This window comes from Drosophila montana, unplaced genomic scaffold (assembly GCF_035044405.1).
Source record: "Drosophila montana isolate Dmon_TW-CO22-7 unplaced genomic scaffold, ASM3504440v1 contig_1505_1, whole genome shotgun sequence".
Classification (NCBI taxonomy): Eukaryota; Metazoa; Arthropoda; class Insecta; order Diptera; family Drosophilidae; genus Drosophila; species Drosophila montana.
In genome coordinates this window covers 4212867-4240598 of record NW_026996452.1, presented here as the reverse complement: position 1 = coordinate 4240598, position 27732 = coordinate 4212867, and the positions used below count along the sequence as shown (strand labels likewise).

At 37.8% G+C, this 27732-nt stretch overlaps 1 protein-coding gene across 1 annotated transcript in view; it reads right to left on the bottom strand.

Moving 5' to 3' along the window:
• Positions 1-27732, bottom strand: part of Nlg3 (Neuroligin 3) — an 87958-nt gene that overhangs the window by 45840 nt on the left and 14386 nt on the right. Inside the window, exon 2 of the mRNA XM_064694337.1 lies at positions 1422-1720. The gene's annotated coding sequence lies outside the window, so the exon portion shown is untranslated. The remainder of the gene's footprint in view (positions 1-1421; positions 1721-27732) is intronic.

The window sequence follows — 27732 nt, the reverse complement described above, 5'->3', positions numbered from 1 at the left end:
CCGAAGATAGCCCTTTCTTCTCGTTTTTATTCTTATTAGCCCATACAAGCGCTGGCATATTTCAATTTCAAAAGTTTTCAACTTAAAATATAAAAACATATTTTTATATAGATTTTTCTTAGTTTTCATATTACAAAAATGTTGTTGTCTTAAATTACCTAGCAGCACTTTTTGGCTATTCTAAGGTTTTTAAAATATTTTAATTTTCGAAGCCTACCAAAAAATATTAAATTTCTTAATCCATTTCCTGCGTCCCTTAAATATTTGCTCTATACAAAATTTAATATTCTTTTTAAGAATTTGAGCTGTGCAAATTGTAGAGAGCATTTTCCATCTCGTCTTTGCTCTTTTAGATCTATGCAAAGTGTGCCTGGAGCTTGTTGGGCATGACCTCCTTTTTTTCCCCCCGCCCCAAAAGAGTATGCAATGCCATTTGGAAGTCCTCATAGAAGTAGCTCTTTACACAAGCCCCAATCAGCTCACTTGCTGGCGGCGTTGTCTTTGCTTCTTCTCTTTCTTGCAGCATGCGTTATGCCTTTCGCTTTTTTCTTCTTTCCATTTTTACTTTTATTTCTATTTTTGTGCAGCACCTTGTTTGCACTCGCTCTAGTGTCCTTGCCCTTGTTGTTGTCGTCCTCAGCAACGACAACAATGACATACAGTTGGCATTTTGCATATGCCAGATATGTCAGGCAGTCGCCCAGCAGCAGATGAATGAAGCCTATGCAGCTGCAGGTGGGGAAGGCAGCGCCTTAAGCATAGCTAACAACATTCAGGGCTTGTCGAGTGGATGGCATTGGGTCAATCGAACAAATTTTTGAGGTAAGAGTTTTGGTTTGAAGCAAGTGCAGCTTGGGGTAGCTTTAAAGTTTCTGTATTATAAAGCGGTTCCTTTTAAACGGAACTGACAGAACACTTCTACGAAGTATGTTAAAAAAGCTGGTACTTTTATCTTAACAGGCATATTACATTGAAGCGACTATATACTAAATATGTAAATACCTTTTATAATGTAGATCAGATTTGAACTTTTTTAAATTTGTTTAAATTCTAAATTCTCTATTATATTCTGAATTTCATACTTAATATTATTTATATATTTTTCCTGATTCGAGAATAATTTGTTTTTCCTTTCGTCTCGATCTTTTATATTTTGCATTCTCATTTAAAATTTTATCCATTGGTCTTCAAAGTCTTAACAATTTTATTTTCAATTATTTTCGTCCCGTTTCTAAGCTGCTTAAAAATTTTTCTTGTTACATTTTCTCATGCACTTGGTCTCTTGCATCTTAGGTTTCAACATTTCTCAGCTGTTATCCTGAGTAATGCACTTGATGTCCTTTCATAGCCGAACTCAACATGTCTTGGCCTGTCTGTTATCTTTGGGTTTGGGAATTTTTGGTATACCTTTGTGTACTCACTTAGTTATTCCGTGCGTTGCTCTTCTGTCTGCACACCGCTGCAGGTGCTAAGCCCTGTGCTCTATGCTGCATGTGGGTTAGTGTCCTTGCCACGTCTGCAGCTCCTGCTGCTGCTGCTGTTTCTGCTCTTGGCCCAAGTTCTTGGCACACACTTCACGTACGCTGCGCTCAACTGCGCTGTCTGCTGCGTTGTCTGAATGCCTGCACGCTACAATTGTCATGCAAGCGGACATTTTTTCAAGGCTCTCACGTGCTCAACGTTGCCGCCGTTGGCTTCTCAAGCAGCTGCTGCCACATGGCTGCAAAAGAGGTAGACAGAAAGAGAGTGAGAAGGGGCTGGTGCGTAAGGCGCTTTGCTTATATGATACTTGAACTATGATTAATTAAGTGGCGCGCACAAAGCACGAGCCATTTAAATGCATATTAAGTAGCCGCCCTGTGCGCAAACAATTTACTTGACTTGTGGATTTAGTAGCGAGCGCTGTAAGCGAAATATATTTTTCTTTTGGGAAAGGAAGTGAGAGACTGAGAGAGAGAGATAGAAATTGATAAGCTACAAGAGCTATATTACCTATATTTTGTAGTTAAGATGAACATAATGATACGCATATGAGAATTTTACCTAATTTTACCTCTATAAAGGGGCTCTAAAGTGTTTCAGAGTCAACTTGAGTATCTTGGCAGGTCGAAGCGAAAACTTTTTAATTATAATGCGCCATCAAGTGTAAGCAAATTATTATGCACATCATTAGCGGCCGCCCCAAAGCGTGCTCCTCACTAGTAGAATTAATTGTTTTTGTGGAAATTGAGCTGTTTCCTCACCTAACGAACGCCCACCAGTTCATGGTGAATGGGCGTTGCCAATGCGCAAGTTGCTTTTTAATTTATTTATGCAAATACGAATGAATTTTCGTTGCTGCGAGGCAAACAGCTTGGCACTTAAATGCGTAGTCGCATAAGTAAATAAATGCCCGGCTACTCTTCCCGAAGCCATTGAGTACTTTCCTTAAACAACAATCAAATAATCAAGTACGTGGCTCTGTTGTGGGTAGATTACATCAGATTGTGCCATCACTTTGCTCTCTGACTGTCCTTCCGTCTGACTGTCTCTCACTGCTTACAGCAGGCAAACATTGTAAATCATACGCACTGTTGCACGCTCTCTTATGTTGGAGTTAGGTAGTGTTTGCTTATTTGGTTATTATAAATGTGTTAGAAGCACAATTTTATAGCTGCCTTTAAGTTGCCGAAATGTCTGTGCATTTAAATTCGTAATGTTTTAAAAGATGTCAAATAATTTACATTTTAATAAATTATACAAAATTTATTTAAAATATGAATTAAATATAAATATTTAAGTTAGCTTTGCTTGACGTTTTAATTCATAAATAAAAATATTGGAATAGTAAAAACTTATGACGTACTTTTGTAAATAAAACTCGTGAATTTTTCTCTGATCTGTATCTTTTCTCTTAATTTATCAAATTTTTATCGACCTGGCGAAATGAACAGAAGAATATAAAAATAAAACAGAGCTTAACCATTTTTCCATGCAGCATCACATTTAAATTACAAGCAACAAGTTTATTAGTCTGATAACATGTTTAAAATGTGGCTGTTGCATTTATTTTATTTATTTATTTTAGCGGTTTGTTGTTGTTTGTTAACTTTGAGCGTAACGAGAAAATGTAACAAAAGTTGTCAAAAAGTTCAAGTTCGAAAACAACTTTGGAATTACGTATTGCTATTGTATATACATTCACATTCGCGCTCGCAGTCGCATTTGAAATGAGTTTATCAATTTGCTGGCCGTTGTGTTTTGGCCATGTAATTTGTGCGCAGGGCAAAAAGATAATTGGATTCAGCATTTGTTTGTGCGCCTAATTTAAGTGCGTATAAACCAAATTCCATTTCGCAAAATACATTTAGCTTGGGCTTTAATTAAAAATCAAAACGCGATAAGGGCGCACAGAACGCGACAAGATGAAAGTTGGCGTTGCAACAACAACAACTACAACAAGAACAAGAACAAGAACGTGTAACTGTGGCTGCGTCTTGGCGACGCGGCTCGCAATTCCTTTGCAATTTCCGCGCCTGGCCGAAGCCTTTGCCCCATAAATTCAGGCGCCAGGACCCAGACAGGATACGCAGCGAGCGCAATTGTGCGACCCAGGGTCATTAATTTGTCTTTAGAGGCCGCAGAAAGCCGACGTGGCATTAAACTGCTTAAGTAGCACAACTAAATTAAGAAAAGTGTACAGGGGCGGGGGCAATTAGTAGGTGAAGGGGGTTCAAAGATGCCGCGCATCGTCTACTGATAAAGTTCAAAGTGGATTTCTGCTTGAGACTTGATACAGACACGAACATTGTCTCAGATTTGTGTATGCTGAGCATAAAACAGTGTTGGAAAATGCTTTTTTTCCAGCGTGCAACACAGAATTATGAATGCGTTGCATGAGCATAATTCATTTTAGTTTTTGCCACAGACACACAGTCAGCAGCAGGCGGCAGGCAGCCATGAATTGTTTGGCATGCAGCTGCAATGTGCCACGCCCACAGCAAACAGAAATGTTGCGACCGCAACGAAATAAACGCTGAAAATATGTAGAGCATACGAAAAAGGCAACTTTGCCACCGGCAGCAACAACAACAACAACAATGAAATACAAACAAAAATACACGCGAGCACAATGCGCATTTATCATACGAGAAATACACACACATACACACAAGCACACACACACATCCATAGATATTAATGTTGGCTGATAAAAGCAAAGCATGATAAACTAACGATATGGCTGCCTTGGTGCACACGCTGCGTATGCGTAACATTTCGTATCTTTACCTACATTTTTGCTTAGAGCATGAATTGAATTGCTTCATATCGATTGAGTGGCATATATATATATATGAATATATATATGAATATATTTATACACATTTATTTGTCGGAAAATTTAATCATTTTTCGAGTATCAGCAGCTTCCTTTGGGCAGCAGAAATATTTAGGAACGGATTCTGGAAAAGAACAGCGTATGGGAAAATTGTTAAACAGTTGAGAGCGCAATGCAAAAAGATATGAAATGGATTCTGTTAAGGGAGCTTATATGGAACAAAAATGTATAAAAAAAAAATAATAAGAAAGGATAGAAATATCTCTCTAATTGAGAGAAAAGAAATGTTGAAGCTAGCGTCAGTTAGCTAATTAAAAACCTTACAGACACAAAGTGAGGCAACTTTGGATATTCATCTTTTTTATTCATGTAGAATTTACGTGTATTTATTTATAATAGTTTTATACAATTTCCAGAGTTTATTGTTGTTTGTGTTATTATCTAAATTTTGCAATAGTCGTGAGCATCTCGTTATTTTTTCTCCCAATGTTAACGTTATGTGTAAGGTCTTTCATTTATTTGTTGGTGTGTTTATTCTGTCGCTCCCTTAAAAGAACTCTTTTCTCTCGTTGACATTTGATATTATATATAATTTTTTGATCAAATTTGTTTGGCTACTATTTTATACAATTTTCTTATTTGCTTAGCTACAGAAGGCAAGCCACAAAAAACACATAAGTGTAAATATTTTGTGCTTCGTTTGCCAAGCAAATGAAAATTTATCCGACTCTCTCGCTCTCTCTCTCTCTATCTCGGCTAAAACTACAACAATAACTGTAATTTTTGGATATGCTAGACAGCCAGCGCTCCCCACAAAAAATGTGAATGCTAGAAAATAATAGTTTCCCAGAGTCGAGAAATGCTTTGATAACAGCAAATGCAGCAGTAAAGGGAGTAAATGCTCTGGCAAGCTTCCCTGAAGCGTGTCATTTTTCATGCAGATTTATGTAAAAATTTGTGAAATTTGCGTAAAGAAAAGTGCAAGAGAGAGAAACTATATAGCGAGTGGGGAGTACACAAAGAGCATGATAAAAAAAAACTTTCGCATCGAGCATTGAATTTGATGGCAAATAATGCGACTTTATAACTAGTTTAAATGCACTTTGCATGTCACAGACGCTTGATAAAATTACTTAAAAATTCTTCGCTTTTTATGGCGTCTGCTGCTTGACTTCAGCTCGAGGGTTCGCTGAGCTGCAGCATGCCCCTGCCCGTGGCCAGCTGCTCGGCAACGGTCTTCTATTATGCTGCCTGCCAACAATGGCTTATAATTATTACTCTCCGCCTCTTCTTTATACTTTTTTTACTTATCTTAATTTCCTGCGCTTTTTCTTTTATATATATATATATATATTCTTGTTTTGTTTTAAGTTGTCGGCCGCTTACTGCATTTCATTTATATATATATGGGACTCAGGGGCTCTGCAGTATCTGCAGCTTGCAGCTCACCGCAAGTTGCCGTTTTTTCATTTTTAAGTAGTCAAAGGCAAAACAATGCCGCCTCATAAAAGCAGCTAATGCATCAAAATCATCAGCAACAGCACAAGCAGCTTGGCCCTCTGCAGGAAGAGGAAAAGCGCGTCTGTCAGTCGACGGCTTAGTGCAATTTTTAAGCCGTGCAGGGGGTAAAATAATGCCCACTATACTCAAATGTCATATCCATGAATAGTGATTGTTGTAGTTATAAGCAGTTGGGGCAATAGTACTTTAAACAAATAATCATGATAACGCATATAAGATATAAAAACAATACAAATACCTAATTACGTATAAAATCTATAACATAACAAACATACGAAAAATATTTAAATTCTGAATATTCTGTATAAAATTTTTTTTTGATTTATTCTCAATTCATTGCTGCTCTAATGTGAATCTCCAATATGATAGCCACAGTTTTCACTCGCTAAGAAGACAAGACCGTGACCCCTTTATAGTGCCTTACATGTCGTTCGTCAACTCTGGGGATTTCTGAGATCGAATGTATATTTAGTGTCCGCGATGTTTTAAAGCTCTCAGCAGAAAGACTTTGCGCAGCTTAAGATTTGTATTCCTTTGCTTTTACCCATTCAGTGTTCTTTTTCTAGGATTTTACTTTTGCTTAGCACAGCATAATTTTGACCATTTATTTTTATTTTTTTATCAATCAAAGCGAATTCTGATAAATTCTTGTGCGTTTTATTGCATTCTTGTTGCATGTAAAAATAAAATGCAGATAAAAAGAAAATTGCAATGAATACACAATAATTATAAAGTTTATTTAGTCTTGCATTGCAAAAAAGAATCAAATATGCAAAAATAGTCGAAAAACTGTATATCACTTGTCTAAATATAAAAATAATTTATAAAATATGATCCCATCTAAGATAAATATGCAATATTGCATTTTTTTAATATCTGATTGGATCAATATTTTTTAAGCTTACACTCTAAATATGAATTTATATACATTATCAAAATAGCTTAAAATACAAAGTCTCGCCGGACCCAAGATAAATACTTGTCTTGTTATACATGTTTTGCCCGCAGCTCTTGATTAAAGATTAAGTGTAAATTTATAGATTACATTCTAATAACTTTGACGCAATAAATTTGTATGTAATTAAGTTCATTGACGCTTAAAATCCAAGTCAATTAGTTAGAAATTTGATGAAATTGTGTTAAATCTAAGCACAGTGCACCAAGAAATTCATCAATTTTGTTGCCTAGTCAACTGCAATGCGGCAATTTCTTGGCCAACCGAATTTAATTGGCAATCATTAATTGTGCTTAAAATGCATATAAATTTCGTGTGTGTAAAATGCAATTCAAATTTAATCGGAGTCTTGTATCTGAGCATAATATATGCAAAACTTCAATTGGAAAAGCGCACACAATTTTATCCTTGGGCCAAACATTAGCTGAGCAATAAATTTCGCGCACAATTGAGCCTGTGATTGTGCCAAAGCGAATGTTACGAGAATTAATTTTCCTGTGATTTTACATATCTACATACGAGAGGGTGTGCGAGTGTGATTATGTGTGTGTGTTGCCTGGCTGTCTGGCATAAATTGTGCGCTCGCGGCTAACAAATTTTAAAAGCAAATGCTGAAATAAATTATCGCTTAATATTGGAAAATAATTTGTCCAACACCAACAGCAGTTTTTATATTGAGCTGCCTCCCTCCAACGCGCTGTTCCGTGCTTCCGGCAGACTTTACTTGCGCTTTTTGCAATTTTTGGCAGCGCAAATTGAATTCATTATGTGGAGCACCGCCCCACACGAATCGCACAAAATAATTTGCCTCCGGCTGTAGCCTGCGAATGGCTAAATAATGTTATTAAAGCTACATTACAACAGCACATAAAAGGCGAATGGAATCGAAATGGAATCGAGATAGAAGAGAAACAGAACGAGAAACGCAAATTAAGAATCTCGAGTGACATCGACGACAAGGACTCTATCCTAGAAACACGAAATAAAGAGAAAAATACAAGATACAAGAAAAATTTCCAGTGTCGAAGCGAAAATACCCTAGTTCTTTATCTTACCACTAGCCAATGACATTATGTGTTCTTTAGTTCATCTACATAAACTTCTAAGAGCTAGATATGTAGCTTTTGTTGAAACATTCTGAATCAAAGGTGTTAATTGTGGTTTATTCTTCTACTCTAAAAGCCTTGTGGAGTCTAAAAGCCAAAGTTCACCCTGAATACATTTAATATCTTAGATGCAAAGCTAGCTTGTTATATAAATTCGAAAACGTCTAAATAACAATTATTTTATATCTTATGCCCATATTTTATAACAAAATAATGAAATAAATTTTTATACATTTTATACTGATTTTTAATGTATACAAAATATGTTAAACGTCCGCTATAAATTCATATAATTCTTTAGTATGGATTGAAATCCGAAAAAATGTTATTATGTAGAGTCAGGAAAATAAAAAAATTCATTAATAATGTTCATAAACAAGTTGGAGGAATTGATTATGTCGAAATATTAAAAAAAAAAATATGATTGGTATTACAACTAGTTTCCTTCTTTATAAATCCTTTCAATTTCAAAGCATTTGCTTTCTGGTGAATTTGTTATCGATTATTAATTAAAATAGTTGAAGTCATATTGAAGCATTAGTAATAGAATTATCAGCATACAACATGTTGGTACTTCTTAAGAAAATAACAACATATTGTAATAAAATAATAATAATTACATACAATATACATCTAAAGCGAGTAATGTACCTTAGAAAAGTTGCCTTATTGTCCTTAAATATTAAAGTGTAATAAATTTCTAGAGCAAGTATTAACGTATGAAAATTTCACCATGTCTCACTCAAACTGTCTGCAGGGCATTGTTATATAATATAAGGGAAAAGACAAATACTATGACAATTTCAAATGAATATCAATTTCCGACGCAAATACACACAAGCTCAAACACACATCACACACGCACATTTCTATAGCTTTCGCTAGGTCTCTTAATTAATTTTCTTTTGTGCGGGCTTTGTTTTATTTTAGTTTTTGCTTTTAGTGGGTTTTAGGCATTTGTGGGGCATTTGATGGCGAGCTGTGGGCGGATTATTATTGCCGAGTATTTTAATGACATTTTCATAAACAGTCGCCGCGGCATCCCGATGTGCCTCTAATTTGATTTTATGCCACGTGGCATTCAACGTCTGCCCGCTGCCTGCTGCTGCGGGTGTCCTTTGTCCAGGCAGATAAAATAATTTATTGGGTAAAAATTGCTGGCCAACAGCTAAGCACATCGGTTTCTCTCACTAACTCTACCTCCCTCCCTCCCTCTCTCTGTCTCTCTCTCTCTATATGCAGCTGCTTCCTTATCTTAGCTGGTTTATCTATTTTGGCCGTCGCTTTTGGCCCTACATAATGTTGGCGCCATGTTGATGTTATCGTAGCGGAAGTGTTGACTCAATGTTTACTCAATGAGGGCGTTGCTGCGATATGACAGCCTTGCTCCTCTCCAGCCCCTGCATCTTTAAGTGTATTCGTGTGTGTGTGTGTGTGTGTGTGTGTGTGTGCAAGCTTAAGTGTATTCCGACTGTCATTTTGGGCGAATAAGTTTCGCTTTTGGCTTTGTTTCTGCTCGCTTGGCTAATACAAATGCCTCGAATGTTACTTTGCTTTTTTTTGTTGTGTGTCCTTTTCTATGGATTTCTTGTCGCTTTTGTTGGCCCATAGCTGCTGGTCTTATAAATATGGAAAAGCAAATGAAGACTTACCGAATGGCTGAACAATAGCAGTAGCTGCCATAAAGGGTCAAGGCCTAATAGAGTTATGTAATACCTAAACCAAGGCTAGCTAAGTAGTTGGCCCAATCATATAAAGAAATAGTTGTGTCAGTTATTTATTGTTTATAGAAACTATCGACAGGCACTTACTTAGACAATGGCCTCAACAGTTGACAAAAAAAAGGATACAAGCTTTTCAGGTCTTAGTTTCAATATACATCCAATCTTAGAACAGGATGTTGTCCCTTAAAAGATAAAGTATTCATTTAATTTGCCTATTAATTTTAAATTAATAGTAACCAATGTAATCAATAAATGTTTATAGCATAAGGTAGCTGATAAGCTGAGCTGTTTTGGCCAAGCACATTGAATTATTTCAATCTACGCCTGTTAAACTAACCACGCCCAGGCTAGCTGCTTTATTGCCCTAATGAGCGTCACCTGTGCTCGTTGCACAATGAAATTCTATATTCCAAAAGCTGTGTTAATGCTCCGAGTCATGTCATGGCTGCAAAAATTTACAACTTTTTCAAGTGTTTAACCGCAAAACTAAAGCTGGTATCTAATGGCACATCTCCATGCTATTTGGACTTGGCTTTACTGTCTGCCTGTCTGTGAGTGTGTGTGTGTGTGTGTGTGTGTGTGTGTTTCCGTAAACTACCATTTCCGACTGTGCCACAAGTCTAACAAGCCGGCAACACAGAGAACAGGACTCGATACGCTCAGCCTCTGCTGTTTGCCTTTGCTCTCAATGCACAATAATTGTTATCTTCAACAATTTGCGGATGTTATAAACATATACTGGCTGCTTCATATTGTCTGCATGTAAATACCAGCAACGGCAGCTGGGACTGAAGACTGGGAGTTTGGGACTGAGACTGGGTCGGACTGGTAGGTAGCGAGGTTCAGCTGGGAACCTGGCATTGCTGTTGGTTTTGTAGCATTTGCACTTGTCGTTGCTTTTTATGGCCAAACAAGAGCTGCACCTGCCTCGGTTCAGCGCAACAGCAACATATACACACACACCCACACACACCCACACACACTCCGACACACAAATGTGAAGTACTTCCTCCCAGCGGAGGTGAGGCTGGAGAATTGGAGAACTGGCACGGAAGACATTTAGCTAAGCGCTCCGCTTGGTAAACAATTTTCGATTTCAGTTATTCCAACCGCTCCCCCAACCTCTTCAATAATTTGAAGCTCGTGTGCAAAAAGTTTTTCCGCCAGTGAAAGTTGTGCACAACAACAAAAACCAAAATATATACATACATATACAAATAGATATATATATATTAATAGAGGGTGTGTGTGGCTCTTGTAGCTCTCACACTGATGGGCTGCAAATTTGTCGCATATGAGCATTGTTTCAGCTTACATTTGAAGTCGGAGAGGTCTGTTTTTGTGTCGTATTTTTGCTCGAGTTACATTTGCGGCAATTACGCATACGCCCCGTTTGCGGACCGAACAGGACGTTGCCAGGCTCGCAAGGCGCACTTGACGCAGGCAATTTGTGCGTTACTCATACGCCTACGTGTCTCATTAAGGTACGTGTGCTCGACTCGGTAATAGAAAACTTGGCCATAACATTTTGCCAGCGCCCCCGAAACTTAATTAACGGCCCCAACAAAGGTAATCGACGGGCGGCCGCCTTTTGTTTAGACCATTTCACTGGCAAATGTTTTAGACATTAGGGCGAGAGCGCACAACCGTCACTCAAACAGGGCATGGATTGGGTGTTGTTCAACCCCTGGCATTAAGCCACCCCCCATTAAACTGGTCATTAGGCGTCAAGTGGCCTGCTGGTTTGACAGCGGCAGGCGATGCGGGCAAACGCATAGACAAGAGCTGGCTCAAACATTTTGGCTTAATTTGAGCAGCCCAGCCGACCACGCTCTACCTCCGCTCTTTGCTGCTTCTCTTCTTGTGTTTTGGTCCTTTGTAGCCGTTGACTTGGCTTTAATTACTGGCTGGCCAATAACCAGCGGCGCGGCGGCTCAATTGCCACATTCAATTAAATTATTGGCAGTTGGCAGCTGCGTTTAAAATTTAATTACTTCACATTTCCTGCTGCACATATACACAGGCCTTAAATTGAGTTGGCAACGCGGCGTGTTCGACTGCGTGACACGGTTCACGTGAGAATGAACACGGCGTGCTTGTGTTAAGTCTGTCCAAGCAGATCAACACAGAAATATGACTATGCAGCGAGGCTCAATAAGATCAAGTCTTACAAGTCTTAGCACGATATAACTTAATTAACTAGATAAAACAAGAGCTTACTTAGGACTAAGCACGCATTCACAAAGACAAAGACAACTTAATGCAACCAAGACCTAATACAGTTCAGCTTGGCTTTATAGTATCAAACATAATTCAAGTCCGACGAAGCATGAACTTTTAGTTTGTCTTTCGACCTTAAGCTATATTCTAGAAATATTTATATATATCAATGTCTAGAAATTTGTAATATTGTCTTACACTTTTTTCTTTGTTTCTAAATCAGTTTTATGCATGCCGTTTCTGGCTTTGAAGTTTTGCACATTTTCTGTTTATTTTCTACATGCAATTTATATGTATCCAAAAATTACAAAGAAATATTTAGTTTGAGTATATTTCTATACATGTTCATTTAACACGAACCTACAGTGTTTATATTTTACCAATATTTTTTCAAGAAATATGTGACATATATGTATACTGAAAAATTATAGAAAAATATGTATTTATTTTTGTTATTTTTAGTTTCAACAAACTAGAATGCATGAACTTTAATATGCGTGCCTGTAAAAGTTTAACAACATTTTTTGCACAGTTTTTCTTGGCCAGTTCAGCTCTTTTAACTAAGCACGGCAAAGCTGAAAGTCGAGCGCTGTTTTTGCCAAAGTTTTTAACTAATTTTCTTGTTTGCTTTCGTGCCAGCGAAAGAGCTGGAGAGAGGTTTGGCGAGAGGTAGAGACAAAGGGCCTGGAGCATAGCGCGTATAATGGTAAAAGCCAAAAACTTGTATAACAATTGGCGTTGAACTTTTTGCTGTGCCGTGCACAACAATTAAACAGATTTGTTTTCTAGTTATGAAAGAAATTTATGCGAACTTTATACAGTAAGGGCTAAACGTAGAAGTCTCCCTTTGTGCTAGAGATTTGCGTGTCAGGTTCTAAAATCCGAAGACACATTTAAGCTAAATATATTTCCAAATATCCTTCGTTGTTGTTCTAAAACAATTTAGAACTGAAAATGTTGAGCATAGCAAAGGAATATTTGTTTTTTTTGAATAGATATTTTCGTTGCCTTAAAATCAAAACAAAATAGGTTGTTGCTTGGCTTGTGCCATAAATGACAAATGTTTATTTTGCATGTGGACTGAGATTATCCATTTTTCAGAAAATCGTTTGCATTTTTATCAAAGTCAAAGAAAAGCCAGTGCTATTAATAAGCCAGTAGCTTCTTTCGGGGCACTCTCACTAGTCGAGCTTCATATATACCACAAGTAGATGTCATATATGGAAAAGTGGAAAAATTGCACCCGCATGCAAGAATTAAAATAAAGTAGTTTGTGAGAAAGGTTGAGGTAAATAAATTATATTTTTGCCATGGTAACGTAGCTGAAATTGTTGGGGGTATGCGGGTGTGTGTGTGTGTGTGTGTGCAAAATAAGCGCATAAATAAAAGAGTTTTGTTTAACAAGTAACGCTCGAGGCACGCCTATCCAGCCATGTTCCTTGTAGAGTCTGCCAAAGGACGAGAAACAGGCGCAGCGCAAAAATCTGTTGAGTGGAAAATTGCAAAAAAATGCACGAGCTGCGTTTACTGGGCATTTTTTTTTGGTCTCGTTCAGGCCCGCAAACAAACACCTGAGCACAACTCGCACACACATATGTTGCTTTTAAGCATTTTGGCAAGTTGTGCATATTTTAATTAGTTTCACAGCCAACAAGCAATTTACCCACTAACAAGCTAAAGGGAAACAAGCGTCTGACACGGCGTATACGCAACATATATTTCAACTTTTTCGTATGTGGCGCGCTTTTGTCGGGAAGTGTGCATGTTACATGTCGGGTTTGCTAATTTAAGCATTATAAAATTTATTCATCTGGCAGTGAAGTAAAGTTGAACAGCTGCTTTGTCAATGAAAGTCCGCTTCAAGTTGGAAAATTATATAAAAAATTGTTATTTAAACTAAATACAAATTAATCAAATATTACAAGAGCATATAACTGAATATAAATGTGAACTATTGCCCTCGGGAAAATATATAATTTATATAGAACTGCTGTAAGTTTTGCGGAAATTTCAAGCTTTTATGCAAGCTTTCGTTTATAATGCTCACAAGCCCAAGTCAAAGAGCTGTCAAAATATGCGACTGCTATTGATGCTTCCATTGCTTTTGGCTTAACTATGTCAGGAATTCAGCATTAGGCTCTTATTGTCTTTAAGCACTGTGTGCCCCATTGAGAGCAGATTCAAATCCAAGCATTTCAATATAACTGAGCACATGAAAACCTGAGGGCAAAGAGAAGCAAAGACAAATAAAGAGCTGGATATCTGGAGGGCCAGAGAGAGCTCAAGGGGTGTCAGGAAGAGTGAACCTGAGCCTGAGCCCGAGCCAGAGCCCGAGCCAGAACCAGAGCCAGAACTATGCAAATGTTTTGGGGGGGGCTGCAAACGGGGTGTGTGTGTACGAGTGTGTGTGACTGTGTGTGACTGTGTGTGCCTTGTGCTCCTTTCAGACATGCCGCACGAACTGGCTGCCGTTGACTTTTTGCCTGCTTTTGAGTTTATCTTGATACAAGTACTGCAATTTGTAGCTCACTTTTCAAACACCCACCACCCATCCATGTGAAACTTGACTATGGAATGACGGGCTTCTGGTTCAGTTTCAGATTCGCATTCGTATTCGGCTTCTGGTTCTAGCTGGAGGCTCGAGTTCCCAAGATTGGCACATTCACTGGCAAAATCACAAAAGTTGGCAACGTTTTTGTTTGCTTTTATTGTGCTCTCTTTTTGCCGCGCATTTAATAGTTGCAAATTGGTTCTCACGCCAGGCAATTGGCTGGGATTTTCAATAGTTTGGCGATGGAGGGGGGGGGGAAGGGGGGCGTCTGGACTTGATATGTTAAAGACGCCATATGACTAAGTGATGGCAATTGCACACATTGAAATGCCGGCGGCAGCAGTTGAGCCTATTAGCAGCTGACAGGACACGCTTTGTGGCAACTCTTTGATATCCATGCCAAACACACACACGCGCACACACACACGCATACACACACAAAGATATATCGATGCTCCAATTTCAGTTAATTCTCTTTTCTTTTTGTAGCTTTTAATTTTCTTTATCTGCAGCCACTATTTCAGTCCATTTAACAGCCAATTGAAGAGTTGTTTTTAGTTTTCAGTGTTGCCTTTTATTGGGTCTATATATTTATTTAGCCCATGTTTGGCAACAATGGGCACAACTACGACGACCACTTATCGCCCACAAAACAAACAAAATCGAAAAAGTGCCCAAATACCACATTACAACAACAACAACAACAACAGCTACAACAATGCCAAATTCAAACAACTAGAAATGCCAAACAAAAGCAAATTATGGTTAGCTATAGAACCCACAGATGGGCCAATGGGCGTGGCACTATAATGCCTGCACAGCCAGCAAATACGAGAACTCATTAAAATGTGCTGTAAACTGTAAGAGTGCTATCACAGTCAACACCAGCTCCCACCCCTTCACACACACACACACACACATACAGACACACTGTAAAAGGTGGTTTCAATATGCGGCTGCCGGGTTGGCTTTGAGATTGATGTGTGTGCGACTCGTGCGCATGTCGGAGGCTTTTGGACTATATAAGCCAGCTGAGCACGTTGTTTATGGGGTTTATCGCAATGCCAACCAAAACCAAAGCCATCAAACTCATTTGACTGCGACATTTGGGTGGGTGCACATAGAGCACACATTCGGGCAAAAATAATCACATCTTCGGTTTGGCTTAATCATTCGGCTGTAATGTATCTGCTCTTTGGTGTTTGTTTAGATTAATAATATGGGAATCTATATTCATGCTGGTAAACTAATGATTTTAATGACAATAGATCACACGGTTTGCTGAACAAAATGCTGCACAACAAACTAAAACTTAATTAAGAAAATTAAAATAAATAATCGGAAATGAACTGAGTAGTTTTAACTATGTTAACTTTAAAGGTATAGATCAGTTTTTTTTTGATAAAGTAAAATGAAGACTGGGTTTTCGCGCTTGAACAAACAATTCTCAACAAATATATATATTGTTTATCAAGTTTTTTATTGAGAACATAAATTTTCCATTCGCAATTGATAAGTTTGTAAAATGTTAGAATAAAGTAACAAATATATAAAATGATATTGTGTTTGGAATTGTGTACACTGTAAAGCACTTTCAGGGTACAAGAACCGTAAATAAAAGTTTTTTAAAAGAACTGTTTTTCCTGTTAAAACCACAGCATTTGTGCGCCTTGTTTATCGTTTTGCTCAACGTTGAACGCACAGGAAAAAAAAAATCCCATTTCACATTGGAAAGTTAATAAATTACACTTCAATTGTGCAGTCATCGTCATGTTGTATATAAAATATGCTCTGGCAGTTGTTTGTGTTTAAATCTGGGTAAGCACCACGCCCACACAGCTACTGAGTGCCTACAGCCTGCCGCCTCCTGCGTGTCGCCTTCTGCCTCTTGGCATCGCCTGTCAAATCAAATAATTGAACTTTCATTCCATTGTGAAAAATGAAATCCGCACATCCGCTTTTCGAACGCAAATGCCGCACATTAAATGCGATTTAAAAAAAATAACAACGAAGCTTGTATTTGGGAAGTATGACCGACTTAGAGATACTCTGTTCGTAAGAGTCTATAAGATCTTCCGAGTAAAATCGAATTGTTATGAAGATTTACGAATATTATTATTCGTATATCATACAAGATTTTAGATCTTGATTTATATGCCAAGCCAAATATGAGAGCTGGTCAAAGCTGGTCAGACTCGGCTATTGATATTGATTGAACATTAGCCTCCAACATAAAACATAAATGACTTTACCAAGCTTACATATATTTCGAGGGTATCAAGGGCCAGAGTGAAACTGCGCCGCCGACGATCTGAAACTGATGCCAAAGTAAAAACACACATTTCTTCTTAATCCATTTTGATGCTCGCCCACCCGCTGATGGATTACGCTCGTTCAAATGTCGAATCTTGTTAGTGCAGTTGCCAGTGACGGTTCCACCGCCAGAATGTGGCTCGATTGTGGGCCTGAAACGCGTTGACTTTGCCTCGAGGTTTACCCAACAATGGCAACAGCTGCTGCCGGCTAACAAGCCAAAGGCGCACGAGTGTCGCTTCACGCTCTAGATACAGTTATGTATGACTTGGTAGTAGTAGTACACTACGCTACAAAGTTTTAGACCAGCTTAGAGAAGAGTCTACTGTTAAGCTATAGCTAGGTATGTTGCAAGATCTTATGAGATTTGGTTGCTGCTTGCTTAACATTTGTTGTTTTAAATGAATTTAAACTGAACTCATGTTGCATAGTGTAGTTATCCATACCATATCACTCCAATGAATCTTAAAGGCTATACTAATATCTAATACGATTTTCTAATCCTTTTTGAGTACGTGGACTCTTGCTGCAGAGTGTTGTATGCCTAACAAAATCTTTGTTATTATTATTTTATAAAAAAAGATATTTTTTAACAAAAATTAACATAACTATTATAGACAGAACTGCAAGTAAATTCTTAGGGACCTAACTTTTGTTGCACAGTGTAGTACCCACAATTATCAAAAACAATCATCCTAAGCTCTCAATTTGAAAGGACTATGCTGGTTTAAGCTAAAGAAAATTGCAAATTTGAAAACTAAATTCATGTTGCATGGTGTTATATGGTGTGCGTATGCACAGCGGGAAACTTGTGTAAATTTTTAAATGCAGCTCCCGGCCACCTGCTCTGGCCAAATGGTTTATTTTCTGCTCGAAATTCTCGTCTGTAGTTTGCCCGATAATTATACGCAACCTGCCGGCTGCTCCGACGCCCTGGTCCATTTGATTCCCCGGGGTGTCAGGCTTGCCCGGCAACAGTATTTTCTTCATTCTACTTCTTTTTTAATTTTCACCTTTTCCTTGCTTCTTTGTTGCTTTCGCCACGATTTTTCCGTGTTATTAGTGTTGCGAGTCGTTTTGTTCGCATTTTCGGCTGGTTTTTATGTTGCCATTTTTTCCCTTGCTTAATTTTCGCAATGCCATTGACGGGGATTACATAACCAAGTGCTCTCAAAGGACTCAGACTCCGACGACTATTGTTGCAATTGTCGTTGTTGTCGCTCCTTTTTATATGTGTGTCAACGGCATTTGTCGGAGGTCATATTGAGATTCCAACAATAAAATCAACGAAAAAAACAAGTTGAAAAATATATGATATGTGGTTGAGTAAGCTTCGAATTTGGCTCCCACCGAGCACCTTATGAAAAACTGTTTTTTTTTAGCGCATATAGTACATCATTTATATATATGTCGATATACGGTATACAGGTAAAATTTTGCCTGTCTGTTATTTTTTATGGCATATCATATAGGAAGTGTAAATAAATATGGCTACATTTTGCATATTCCATCAATTGTTGTGGGCTCTTGCGTTGCAACGCTTGAATAATGTTTATTAATAATAAAATATATTTTGTTGTGTATATTCAAATTTTTTATAATTATAAACAATTATCACAATGAACAATGAGCACAACTATCGTCAATATTTTCATTATAAATATTTATGTTTTTATTAAAATTTATGGGTAATACTAGAAATTAAAAAAAAAACTTTTATTAGCAAATATTAAAGACAGGTACGGAAATGTTTGAAGAGTAAGATGTTTTTAAGAAAAATTAATATATTTATTAAAGCTAACATTGGTTAAAAAATGTCCAAGCGCAGAATCATTGAAGTATAACATTTTCATATAAAGATTAAGCCATATAAACATAATTTATAAAAATATTATATTTTCAACTTTTTATACGATGCGTGCATAAAAGAGAGTGCTTAAATTTTTAAAATTGTGTGGCCTGTTCTGCCAGGATAATGCTGATATAAAACCGATTCCCAGCAAATGCGCGGCCACAGCAAATGATGAAAAAGCAAAAGCACATAAAAAGTGTATTTCCACAAAATTTGCCAGCGAAATGGCAGCACCTGCACTGCGTCAACTGGGGCTATAATTTGGTGTGCGTGTGTGTGTTTGTGTTTCCTATGATGCGGTCAGCGTTTAAGCAGCACAGCAAAGCATGCCCCCTCCCACTAGACACACACGTGCACACACACGCACACACATGCAAAATAATTGTTCAGTTTAATAGCGGATACTCGCAAAAGCGTCGCATTTTCACGACGTCCGCTGAGCTGTCGTAAAAAAGCTTTGTTATGAGTTCTGTGTGTGCCAGTGTGTGCCTGTGTGGGTGTGTTCAGACAATAAAGCGGTTTATGTTCTAATTCTATTAGCTCGAAAACCGTGTAGCAATTACGCCGGACAACAGCAACAACAACAACAACAACAGCCACCACAACGACAAGTGACAGTCACAAACACTCACGCGTCCATGTGGATTTAATTCACGTGACTGAGCTGTCGCAAGAGCCACTCACTGCCGACTTGTATATATGTATGTACCATAGGGGTACTCACTCATGAGCTCGGTCTACGTGGCTAAAGATTTTATGGCCGAGTCCTGCGTTATTAAGCCCAATAAAATTTGTGCGGCCCACACGGAAATTGATAAAAAAGATACAGAAAATGGGGAAATAACTAAATTTGACAAGCATTTGATATGTGGGTGAGCTTTCCTTAATATCGCTACATTTATGTGGTTTTCATTAGAAAATAAAATTGGCTTAGAATATTCAATGAAATTCTCTGCACAAATGCAGGCATATTTTATTTTTATTTCCAATTTGTATATTGTTTCTGGTATTTTAGTACTTAATGTATTGTAATACTTTGTTTTATTTTACATACATAATTGTTTTTTTTATTGTAATAATGCAGCAGAGAAAACTGCTTTTCAAATATTGTTTGTTGCATATGCTGTTAAAATATCCAACAGCAGCTTATGGTTTAAAGCTATTCTCTATATTATTTTTCATTTTTCTTTTTTTGCTTTTCCATTAACCCAGTTAGCTGTGCACTATGCTCACATATTCTTTTGTATATTTTCTTTGCCATGAATTCCCCTTTTTGCCGAGCAACTGTGGCATACAGAAGTGCTTGCTAACAAAGTTAGCAGAAGATTGCTAATACGCACCATTGTACGTGACTTTCTGCTGTCAGCTAAATCAAGTTTCATTATGTGCCAAACGGCAGGGGCTGAGGCGAAGACAGGGGGATCGAGATAAAGATAGAAAAATTAAGAGAGAGAGAGAGGGCATTGAGGGTCTTCTTGCTATTGTCGTTATCGCTGGCAACTTGTGCATGAAATACCTGCAGCAAGTTTGCTAATTGTACGTCATACGTTTATAACTGACATTTCCACAGAACGGACGACGTCCGCAGCCAGGATTCGCAGCAGGACTGAGCATTGAGTGTTCGTCGTCGCAGGCTTGCAGCATAATTAAGGCGCAGGCATGCCCCAGGCTAAATGTCCAATAGCATTTGCATGTGTGGCACGCACGACACAAAGAACAATAACAACAACTCTGGCCAAGTAACCACCTGACCGCCAGAAGCAGGTGCAAGCAGAATTTGCTGCGTCTACTTAGCCGTTTAATCAACTAGCCAAAACTGTTGTCGCTGCGCATTTAAATTAGCATGCAACATTATAACATTTGTCACATCTGCATAAGCGTATTAACATAAATATATATATACATAGGAATAGAATATATATAGGTATAGAATATAAGATAGCTTGTGCAGCTGATTATTTTAAATGCGTGTCAAGGCTTTGACAAATATAAGGAAAATTTTAGCCTTTGTCTTTATTAAATTTGTGCTTTTTTGTCAGATTGCCATGTAAATTTCTATATACTTGAGGTATTAAAAGTATTTTCTCCTTTTCTTGGATAATATGATATAATGTCAGTAAATTTTGTTCAAATGTTAAAAGTGAAAAAAAAATGATTTATTTAGTCCCGGCCCTTAATCGCGAGTCGTCTAAGCGTTTAACTAAAGATGAATTAAATTGGAACATTTAAAGTTATTTTTTCAATACTGTGTTTTTAGTTGTAACTGAATCCAAACCTGCTGCTTCTGCCATTTTATCTGCAATTTGTCTCATTCCGTTTTAACGTGAATGGCAGTAAAAGTTTGCAAGCTGCTTTGCGATCTAATATGACATATTGATGGCAGCCAATTGGAGTTGGCAAAAGTTGTAGAATACGCAGTTAGTTAAATAGACGCGATGGGATAAAATGTTGGCTTAACTATGACTAGGAATACATTCACATATAACGAGTTAATAAGCTGCTTAGCTTAGCATTTTTAATTGCAACAATGTGTATTATCCAAATGCAATGAAAATAAATAATCGCAGCTGAGTACATAAAATGACGATAACAAACTATATCACAAGAAACACTTGCACACGCACGAACACACACACACACAAGGAGGCTAAGCACATTTACATGCAACTTACATATTCAATTATGTGAAACAATATGCATATATGTTTGTGTGTGTGTTCATAAATACTTAAATGTACGGCTGGGTATAAACTATAACAATGGTTATACGCAAGGACTCGAAGTCGCCTGCGACGTGTCGAAAAAGCTGCACTCTAATGGATATGAATCTTTTCAAAGGTACCATGGTCAGGAGCTGCATAAGCAATGCCCAAGCGGTTGCCAGGTCCAGGTGTGCCTTAACAATGGCGCCTTTCTGGGCGTGATCGGGCTCACCGCAGGCGGGCGGCCTCATTAGCCACAACTGAAATAGCAGTCGAGGCAACCGCAATGCATTAGAAATTTAGCTGCTTCAGCACTCATACAAACACACACACACACACACACACACACACGCTCGTATTAATATGTATAGGTATTTTCATAGATGTGTACACATCCTCATTGAAGCCGTTGCCCCGCTTATTCAATTATTCAATAATAATAAATGATATAACGTAATGGAATAACCAAGTGTCTGTGTGGTCCCCAAGTGCAAAAAGCTTTCTTTCGAGGCACTAACTAAAACAAATATTTAGTCAGCTCTATAAACATGTGAAATACATGCCCGCATGCATATTATCTATATGCAGACTTTTGTCTTACACTGTGTGTGTGAGCAAATATTAAGAGCCAAGTCCAACACAGTATGTGCATACGCTTTAAGCAGTCGTAATTCAGTTGAATTAAAATATAATATTTTATATATGGTTAAATTCTTATTTAAATAAGCTGAAATAACTAAACAATAATGTAATTTTTATGGAATTCTGTCCAGCTTAACGCAAGATATGAACAACAAAACTATAATACAATGCAATTTGTATACAAAAATAAAAAAATGGTCATGCCAAGTGATTTTCGTCTCAAGTATATATAACCAATTGCCCGGAACAATAAGCAAAATACTTGGGTTTCTAGTGGTAAATTGTAAAATTATTTTGGTAAAAACAAAAAAAAAGGGAAATGAAAATTCCAAGAAATTAATATAATTGCTGCCAAAATGGACATGCCAATCTGTCAGAGTATAAGTAAGTGTGTACGACGCACTTAATAAGCAGCAGATGCGCTGAGTATCCAAAGCAAAACAAAAGGCGGCAGCAAACCGCAGGAAGCTGCCATCAGGCAGCAGTAGCAGTAGAAGCAGTAGCAGCAGCTGTGGTTTTGAAATTTTGCATTATATATTATCCTTGGCAAAATCCATTGTAAATTTCTATGAAATAGCTGGTGAGAATGGGTTGAAATGCCAGGCATGCATGAAAAGTTGCTGCAGTTGGATGCATTTTATGTTGACCAGCTAATTTGCATTTGGCAACTGCAACTACAACTGCTGGCAGTATTATCAATGCAGCTGATAAGCTTTGTGGTTATATACCAACTCATCTTTAGGCAATGTGGTGTTAGCTGCTTCCTCCCCTCTCTCTCTCTCTCTCTCTCTCTCTCTCTCTCGGTTGACCTCTCTCTTTTAAGCGCTAGTGAGCAAAATTAATTAATTGAATTTTGCAAAATTACCTTTTCATGGAAGTATCTATTCATCGGTTCTACCAAAAGTACCTGTAAATAGAATAGAACAGAGATGATTGATTATAATTAAGCATAATACGAACATCAACGATACAAGAGCTCCTCTTAAAAGCATTCCTAACCTCAAATCTGTACAGTGCTTGGGGCTTTTTGGCATTGTTCGAGCGTAGTCAAGCGTTGCCATATAAACTAAGCGTTAAGTATGACAAAGTTTTGTACATTTTCCAGCTCAAAATGGTCGCACTAATAGCGCGGTCAACGAGTCGTATAATTAATGTGCTGCCAGCCAGACACAATGGCAAAAACTGAAACCAAAGTCAAACACACTTAAAACGGCACTTGTCACTGTTTTAACTGCAAAACCAGAGAGTGGGCCCAAGCCCAAATAGTTGCACTTTTGTGGGCGTGGTCGACGCCTCCCTCTCTTGCCCTTCTCTGTGCTGGTTAAGTCATTAAGCGAATGGCAACCCGAAAAAGCGCCGTCAGAATTCATCGCAGCACATAAAACGCACCACATCTGAAGTGGCCGCATTATTTTGGGCGTGTGTGTTAGGTAGTGTGTGTGTGTGTGTGGCAGTCTGTGTCTTAAATTGGCTAATAAACCTGACAGCTGCTGCTGCTGCTGTTGCTGCTACGGCTGCGGCTGCTGGGGCGCTTATCAGGCGGACAGTTGTGGGCGTGTGACTTTATGCGGCTGACATGTTGAAAGGCCTGCGGCTTCATTAAGCGCACATAACATAAACACATGAAATCTCAAACCAGGCCCATCATCCAGACCAGGCTATTAAATCTTAACAGCCATGGAAATTATGAAAAACAGACATTCCCCGGACAAACAATTAAGTAAGCCGAAAAAATGTATGCAAATAAAAACATTTGGAAAAAATTCAATTTAATTTGAATGCACACACAATCTGAAGGTTAAACTAAGATCAATATTTTATGCCATATTAAAAACCTTTCTAAAAATTCCAGAGAATGTAAAACAAATGTATAAAATAAATATATGTATATAATATATAAATTATTAAAGTAAAAAATATATAAAAAATATTTAAAATAATGTAAGGTATTAAATGATTAAAATGCCTATTTATAAATGCAATATTCTGTTTTTTTTTTATAATCATTGAGCGGCATATTAATGTTGCTGTGCTATCTGGGCGCAGCACTTCAGCTATCTGTGAAATTTGCAACTAATGAAATATTTTCGTACCTTGTAATTAAATCAAAACTTGCGCTGCGAGCAATATGCAGAAATATGTGGCTTTATTAAAAATACTTGCAGCTATTTTGTATGCAAATTGTGCACAAATTATGTAAAGCAAACTAAATGTATCATCATAATTTTGCAATTTGATGGCCAGCGAGGATAACTATATTTTTCTGGCAAAACACGTGCAATGTGTGCAAAATGTGAAAGTTCTTAATTAAAATGTGCGTATAGCATTTGCTTGTTGTGTGCGCCAAACAAAAGTGAGTCATATAAATGAAATTAGTGAAAAGCAAGCGCATAAAAGCCGTTCGCATCGCTGGGCAAGGAGGTGCGTCCTTCACCGTGCTCGCACACAAAGGACATAACTTTGTTTTCGGTTTAGTGCTGTTGAGAGACAGCGAATGGGTTGTGTCATAAAATGTGACCCAATGTTTTGGACCTGTTTACTTTGTTTTATTCGAGTTTTTGGTGCTTATTGCGAAAGTTTCCGGCTTGCAGCAAGTAGTGCGTAAAATTTCATTGCTATATGCACAAGTTGTGCAATAAATTTCCAAAATTATTGTTCACATTGAAGCGCAACTATTTTATGCCGATATCGATGGGCGACTGTGTGTGCATGTATCTATCTGTGTGCGTGTGTGTGTGCGTTTGTGTTTTTGGCCGTGGCCCGTTTTCTGCACGCATGTCGCATTTTAGGCGCGCTGCCCAATATACCATGTATCCTTTTGTATATCCTTTGTTGTTAGTTATTGTTGTTTTTACGACTTTATGCTGGCTGAGTCTTAGCTCATATTGAGTTATATTTGTTTTGGCAGCAGCTCTGACAGCTGCGCTGCAATCTTTTATTAGGGGTAGTCATGCTGCGGCATAGGCGGAATATTATATATATTTTTTCTTTATTATTTTTATAGATTTATGGCTGTTGGTAAAGTAACAAAGGAGTGGAGCTACTAATGATCTTTTCCGGAGTAGTTTCCACTATTACTTTCGGTAAGTATTTGTGAAAGTGAATTTTCCTTGTAATTTCACAAAAGTAAAAGTATATGGAGTGCACAAATTTCCCACTATTATTCTCTAATGCTAAAACAAAAGAGACATTTGAAGCTCATATGGGAAATATTGTATAATCAAAACTAACTTAATGAAAATTCACCAGATCTTGAAGGAAAATTCAATCGAAGTGAAAGCAGTAAGAAGCCTATTCAAATTGACATCTAGCTCTAATTGAAATTAGCATTTAAAACTGTTGAAATTAATATGTAGCTTAATAGCAATCAGCAGCAATAATTCGCAGACGAGAGCAATTAGTTTGGCTTAACTCATTAACTGTGCAACTGCAAAAACTTGACGCAACGCTCCAGCAACTTTTGCCTACAAACTGTGCCAACTCGGTGGCAACACAACCAACAACATTTGCTAATTTGCAATTAATTAGGCATCATTTGCATTACCACTTGACAGTCATAAACTTGGTCGCAAGCAGGCCAACGCGCAGCTGACAAGTTGGCAGTAAACTTTGACATAACGGAATTGCAACATCGACGCCCCACTGTCATAACTATATGTGTGTGTGTATGCGTGTGTGTGTGTGTGTGTGAGTTCGTGTGTGTGCAGCTGTGGCCACTTTGGCAGCAAACAAAAGGTGCGGGTCAACCAGTTGCGGCAGCCCGTAGCTGCAGCTGCTTCAAACGCATCATTGCGCCTCTTAATTGTTGTTAATTGAAAGTATTGCCAGGGGGTAGGTGAAGAGTGGTGGGAGGGGGGGGGGAGGTCTATTTATGTGTGAGCCGCACGTTGATTGCTCCGATTTGCGACTGACCAAAACTAAATAAAGCAAATTGGCTGCTCTGTACAGTGGCTCTGAAAAGTATGCTATACAAAATGTAAGCGACACCCGCTTTGACCAACGCATGTGTTTGCTTGTGTGAGTGCGTGGGAGTGTGTGTGTGTTTTTGCTGTTATTTGTGTTACCGCTGGGAACTGTTATCGGATTTGCGATCGCGTCATTCAGATTTTTTCTTTCATATGTGCTTTGCGCACCGATAACATTTTGCACGCACAAAGAAAATACCAAAAACCCAATAACCGCAGTTCACCGACTGCGCAATGCTCTGTTTGATGTGTAATGTAAAGTGGCCATAATGCTTTTATTACATATTTAAGCATGCAAACTGAATTGGGTGATTCTTAAACTGTGGCTTTAAGACTATGCGCCAATGATTGTCGACAGTTACTTCTATAACTTGTTTCTACAATGCTTCTAAAACGGTGACTCTTTACGGATATTATAATAGTATGTCTTCCAAACTGTACGTTCTTCTCTTAAACTGTGACTTTTTTGTGTATCCCTTAACCTGTTACTACATTGACTCTAAAATTGTGAATATAAAGTTGTGACTTTTAAGCTGTGATTCTTAACAGATACAATAATTATATGGCTCCAAAACGAAATGCTTAGATTGTGGCCCTTAAGCTGTGACTTATATAACTTGTTAGTACAATTTATTTAAAACTGTGACTCTTAAGCTGTGACTCTTAGCTGATACGTTAAAAGTATGCCTCCAGTTTTGCATACGATAAAGATGTGATTTTCTGTGATTTTCATGTGTACCCCTTAGCCTGTTACTTTACTTGCTCTAAAAATGTTACTGCGATGTTGCTTTAAAACTACAATTTTGACTATGAAACTCAAAATCTACGTTTGAAACTCATAAGCCGTGAGCTCGGAATAATAAAATCACAAATGTGAAACTGACATTGGGTCCTTAATAGGAATTGTTGTAATGTGCATGACGGAAGAATATTTGAATTTAAAGAATATTTTATATTTTTATCTACCGTCAAACTTGGTTTATCTGTTTCGACAACTTGGATATATTTAACATTTTTATCGCAAGATCTTTCTATGGTCTAAACATGGTCTATATATCTGCAGTCTCTAGTTTCAAAAGCATAAGAAAGCTCAAATGAAATGACAGCGAGGCATTGAACTAAACCAATATATGCATACTTTCCTTTGGGAAAAGAGTACAGCAAACACGCATACACACAGGCACACCCACACACACACACACATATGCAAACATGATGCGCGCATGTGGCAACAAATTTTTGCGCATTTGTATTTCATTTTATTTAATTTTCTGTTGAGCAAAACCCTTTGGTATGAGCTGCCAAATCCAGAGCAATTGTTTTTTTTTATGTGTATGTGTGCGTGTTTTTATTTATGTATGTTGTGTTTTACGCGTGTATGTGTGTGCTGTATTCAAATAAGTAACGGCGAGCACACGTCGAGCAGCAAATTTATGTTGTTTCAATAACAATTTGAGCAGAATAACAACTGAGAAACAACAACAACAACAACAAGAATTGTTGGAAAATACAAAAACAATAAAACGGCATGTTGAGTATATTAAATTGACATTTATTTTGATTTTCGTGCTTTTTCCCTTTTCTCGCTTTTATTTTTGATTTTTGCAGCATATTTTGTTGGGCGCATTTAAATAATGTTTGCCTGGACTTTTATGGTTGCCAGTGGCTGTGGTTCTCTGTGTGTGTGTGTGTGTGTGTGTGTGTGTATGAATTGGGTTTATTTTTGGGTTAAAGTGTCGCCGGGATTTCTAATTGTGTGGCCTGGCAATGCTGTGCGGGATTTGGAAACGTGCCAAGGACGCTGGGATGTTGGACAAAAGCTCTTAGCATACTTATCGGCGCAGCGAATGTTGCAAATAGGAT